Genomic DNA, 6,000 nt, shown 5'->3' on the forward strand with positions numbered 1-6,000 from the left:
TTCAATATCTAATGTTAAATTTATGAAAAATTTTAACCGTGTTTCAACATATAATTAAGACGCATTTTCGTTTATATTACATGTTTTTGATTATACCGAAAAAATACATACCTCATTCAATATACAAACTTTTTAACAAACACCAAAAGTTATAGATGTTTTCAAACTTAAATTAGAGTGATAATATTGCTGTTATATGACAATATAAGTGTATTTGAATACGTTTATCGAGAGATATATGTTAAAAAAGAAAAAAAATTGCATGTAAATCGATTTCTTAAATATAAGCGCTTTGTGGGTCCATTAAATAAACTCCGAACAACTTCAAATTTCCGTGGCTTATTGTAGAGGTCAAAAGGAAACTTTTTCAGCCCGGCGCTCATTGAGATCGATAGTTTCAAAAACGGCTATATAAAATATGGCCACTCTAAGGGCATCTTTAGCGGTGGTCTATTTTTGAAACAACTTTATACTAGATTTACACCAGCGAAACCTGAATAGAACCAGCTAATATAGACCAATTTTTCGTTCTCCGCACCGGTGTTGTATATCTTGTTGTTTTAAACCGCTGACATCTGTCACACTGTCAACAATTCAATACCCCATGCTATCAGTTAATGAGACTTATTATAGTAAAAAACACTCAATATTTAACAAACGGAAATTCGATAATTTTTACGCACATTAAACGATTACTTTGGCAAGACACTTTATATCCACAAGACTTTATGGATTTGACGGTTTGACCCGAGCGTCAATGACATTTCTCAGGATGGATTGGTATGATCTAAAATTTCTGCTACAAGTAGGGTTTCGGAGGATAGCGAAAAATATTTGATCGCGTAGATGTTCATCTTTCGTTTTCGTCTCATCAATTTTTTAAAATCTTCAAACTTGGTTTGGGTTTTGAGGATATTGGGTGGCATTGCGCAGCTCGATTCGAACGATTTTCGCTATTTTCGAGTAGGTCACATACTGCCAGTTATGCTTCAAGCTTATCTAACCGGCTCATCTAACCCGCAAAGTCGAAAAATACGAAAAACGAAACATAACATAACATAATAACATAACGCCCCCCAGCGATCATTTAGTTTTGTTCGAGTTGCTCGAAACGAAATGCGCAATGTCACCCCAGCATTTTGAACGTTTTGAGTTCAGTGTCTTCTAGGAACATTTTTCTGCCTCTTAAGTTCTCCTCTAGTCCCAATACAATTAAGGCGACGGTTATGGTCTTTCGAAATTCCCCCTTTTGCTGGTCGGTTTCCTTGATGCCAAAAACGACAAACCTGTTCATGTTCTACTTCAGAAAAGCCACAAAAATGAATTGTGAGTTGTCATAAAAAATCTTTGTTTTCTTTATTCCCCAACTTATATGGAAATAGCCAAAAATGAGGCATTCAATTGAAATATGACATTTTACCCACCTATTGGCAACGTACAGAGGGTTTTAGAACGATCTATTTCTTGTTCCAAAAAGTGACAAAAATGGACCAAAACGTATACCAGTTTCAATTTTTTTCAATTTAGATCTGGTATAAAACAAAATTTACACCACCAGTTTGTTCCAAAAAATAGAACAAAACAACGATTTGGACCACCGCTGAAGATGCCCTAATATTTAGTTTTATTGCACCATGACATACAAAACTATAGTAAATCTTGGAAAATTTACCTCGTGAACTCGGGAACCCCGGGATCCCTGGAATCGATATTTTTGTTCCCGGGAGCCGGGAATCCCGGGAATAGGAATTTCCCGGGAGATCGTTCCCGGGATTGCATAGCCTAATTTTAATTTGTTATTTTTAAGAATAATTTTATATATCAGCTGAAAAAGTGCAATTTCCTGAGCAAAACGTGATTTTTAAAAAATGTTTATCGTTTTCCTTCGATTTTAAATACAGAATAAAAAACTGCTCGAGATGCCTTAAATGACAGTTCTCGCATATACCGTACATGGGCGAAACGTCAACTAAGACCTTTCGAGCAGTTTTTTTATTCTTCATTTAAAAATCGAAGGAAAACGATAAACATTTTTTAAAACACGTTTTGCTCAGAAAACGCGATTTTTTTAAATGATATATAAAAACTGGTATAGCTTTAGGACCCAATTAAAAACAAAAACAAGCATGGCCAAAATAAACGAAAAATATCATTTTGGAGCATAAAAGTTGTTCGGTAAAAATTGATTTAAACGAATTGAGTATCTGATAGTAGACCGTTTGATTTGACCCAATGGTCTAAACGACGGAGTATCATTTGCTCCATCAATTTCCGGATACAGGATAGCATTGCAATTGGCCTATAAGAGTTGTGATCAGAAGCTGGTTTCCTGGTTTTTGGATGGCGATCACCTTCACTTGCCTCCAATCCTGCGGTACAATGTTTTGCTCCAGGAACTTATTGAACAAGTTCAACAAGCGCCTCTTGGCATTGCCGGGTAGATTTTTCAACAAGTTGAATTTGATTCTATCTAACCCAGGCGCGTTATTGTTACAGGACAGGAGGGCAACTGAAAATTCTGCCATAGTAAAAGGTGATTCTATCGCGTCGTGGCCCGGAGCCGTATCGCGAACAAAGTTTTGCGCAGGAACAGAGTCCGGACATACTTTCCTGGCAAAATCAAATATCCACCGACTTGAAGACTCCTCGCTTTCGTTGACCGTTAAACAATTTCGCATTCTTCGGGCTGTGTCCCAAAGAGTGCTCATCGATGTCTGCTTCGACGTTCCGTTTACGAACCGACGCCAATATCCGCGTTTCTTATCTCGGACCAAGCTTTTAAACTTGGTCTCAAGCTTCAAATACCGCTTAAAGTTGTCGGGTTTTCCTGTCTCCCAAAAGAAGGCCTTAAACGTGTCGGATTTTACCGTGTAGACATCGGAGCACTCTTTGTCCCACCACGGAGTGGGAGGCCGTTCTTTGATCGTCACGCCGGGATATTTCTTAATTTGGGCTTGCAACGCGGTGTCGAGACTCAAGCCCGCGAGGAGGTTGTATTCTTCAAGTGGTGGGTGATGTTGAATCGACTCGACAGCTTCTGAAATCATTTCCTCGGATCACTTCCAATCGACATTTCGTCTGCGGTCATACGGAATATCAACTGATCGCGTGCGAGTTGAACCATTATCAATTGAAATTTGGATACGCAAATGATCGCTACCGTGGGGATCAAGGACTACCTTTTTATATGCAATCCAACCGTAGCGATGTTGAACATAAAGATAAATCTAAAGCACTGGGGCGCGCTGGAGGTTTCGGAACACGTGTCATGTCCCCGTTGTTTAATATTGTCATATCGAAGTCGTCGCAGAGGTTATAGATTAAAGAGGAACGGTTATTATTAGAAGGGGAACCCCAAGCCACGCCGTGAGAGTTAAAATCTCCCAAAATCAAACATGGAGAGGGAAGAAGTTCTATTAAATCAAAGAGCAGCCGTTGCCCTACATGTGCTCTGGGAGGAATATATATTGAGGCAATACAAAGCTCTTCACCTTGTATTGTCATTTGACATGCGACAGCTTCGACGCCTGAGAGGTTGATACGATAGAAAGAATAGCACTTCTCAATCCCTAGAAGTGCTGCTCCGTAAGGGGTGTCTCGGTCAAGGCGAATTATATTAAAATCATGGGAGTTAAGATCTACATTTGAAGTGAACCAAGTTTCATAGAGGGAAAACGCATCGCATTTATGCTTATTAATCAAAACTTTAAATGAATCAAGTTTGGAGATAATACTTCTACAATTGTTTATTGTTGTCAATTCATCCGACAATTACCGTCTTGTAATTTAACATTCATGTAATTTAAAAACTATCTAAACCTAACAGATGTAAATTAATTAAAATAGTCTTGCTGCGAGCAATTTCCGCTTGTAGAGAATAGATCTAATGCCAAAATCAAATATTGACACGTTTTGTTGAAGGTGCGTATAATCCTGATGACTGGTTCGAAATACCCGAACACAGAACGATGGAACGGTGTTACAAACAATTCGTCGAGTGACCTGCGTTGAATTCTTCCAGGAGCGTTAAAAGAAAACTTACTCAAAAGAGCCGGGCAGTCAATTTCTCCAAGAATCACTTTAGCTGCAACCATTGCTTGCTGAATTCTTCTTCTTTTTTTAAGGGTAGCAATTCCCAACAGATTGCAACGGTGTTCATACGGTGGAAGATTTAGCCTGTCCGTCCAAGGAAATCTACGGAGTGCGAATCGAACAAAACGCTTCTGTAGCCGTTCAATCCTGTCAATCCAGGTGGTTTGATATGGCGCCCACACTACAGCAGACGATTCCACAATGGATCTTACTAATGCAAAGTACAATGATTTTAAACAATGAACATCTGTGAAATCTTTTGAAACTTTCATCAGAAATCCCAGTTGACGACTTGCACGATCAATAATATTGGCTCGATGTGGCCCGAAAGTCAATTTTTCGTCAAGCAGTATACCAAGGTCATTAATTTCGTTGACACGAGCTAGAGGTGTACGTCCCATTGTATAGGTAGCTTTTATGGGATTGCTACCACGATGAAACGAAATAACCGCACATTTGTTGACACTGATGATCATTAGATTTTTTTGGCACCAATCCTCAAAAATATTCAATAACCCTTGCAGCTTTTGACAGTCGAATAAAACTTCAATGACCACAAAAATCTTCACATCGGCATAGAACAGATTACAACTAATTCCAACACGAGCTGCGACATCATTGAAATATAAAACAAATAGTAGTGGCCCAAGGTTACTCCCTTGGGGAACACCGGATGCGTTTGTAAATCGTCGGGATGTGTTGGATCCAAGTTTAACGCTCAGACTTCTGTCACAAAGGTATGATTGCATCCATTGAATCAGCCTTTCGGAGACACTCATTCTCGAGAGTTTGCCAAGTAGAATTCGATGGTCAATTTTATCGAATGCGGCTTTCAAATCCGTATATACAGCATCAACCTGTTTTCCATTTTCAATGTGAGAGACACAATCCGAGACGAAGCAAAGCAAGTTAGTGGTCACTGAACGACCAGGATAGAAACCATGCTGATCAGTAGAAATGCTGCTTTTAGTGTGAAACAGCAGGTGGTTACTAAGGATAGATTCAAATAATTTTGAGCAGGCGCTTAGCGATGTGATCCCACGATAGTTCGTAACATCGTGTCTATTTCCTTTTTTTGACACCGGAGAAATATGCGAACTTCTCCAAAGAGCGGGGAACTTACATTGTTGTAAGGACAAGTTAAATATTTTTTTGCCAGTGGTTTTGCGAGCTCATTTATGCATCTTTTGAAGACGATAGCAGGTATACCATCAGGCCCTGGAGCATTGGATGTCTTAAGCGATTTTACCGCCTCTAGTAGCGATTCCTCGGGAACATCAGCCGAAGTAGTATTCATTGGAACATCGGAAGCGGCGAGTACAGCTTCGTCAGGAGTGGCCATGGTTGTATTATAAACACTAGAGAAGTGATCAGTAAATAGTTCGCATTTCGTTAGCGGCTCAATGGTTGATTTATCACCTAAATAAACTTTTGCTGGGATTCCATCATTACTTTTTCGTTTCGTTTCAACAAATTACCAAATTTTTTTTGGGTTTCGGCGGAGGTTACTTCGTATGCTAGTAACATATTGTCTATACAGTTGTGTGTTTAATCTACGGTACGATTCGCTTGCATACTTAAAGTTGTTTCTGGTGAGTGGTGTACGAAGTTTGCGATAGCAAACAAGCATTGACAAGCTTTCAGTTCGCGCTTAAGTAACCGTAGCGTAGGATTTCCCCACGGGGGCTTCAATGGCCTACGCATAGCAGGAACATTTGCAGTTAACCATTGCAGCAGAGCCTCGACAAACCTCAATACGACGTCATCGATATCAGCACTGACGAATACACTGTTCCAGTTGTACGCAGCCAAAAATTCCTTCAAGGTATTGAAATCGATGCGCTTGAAATCTAGTCGAAGTGCGTTGTCATGCGTGCATATGGGAGCAGTGAATGCGGGGCATCAATT

The sequence above is a fragment of the Wyeomyia smithii genome, chromosome 1 (assembly GCF_029784165.1).
Source record: "Wyeomyia smithii strain HCP4-BCI-WySm-NY-G18 chromosome 1, ASM2978416v1, whole genome shotgun sequence".
Classification (NCBI taxonomy): domain Eukaryota; kingdom Metazoa; phylum Arthropoda; class Insecta; order Diptera; family Culicidae; genus Wyeomyia; species Wyeomyia smithii.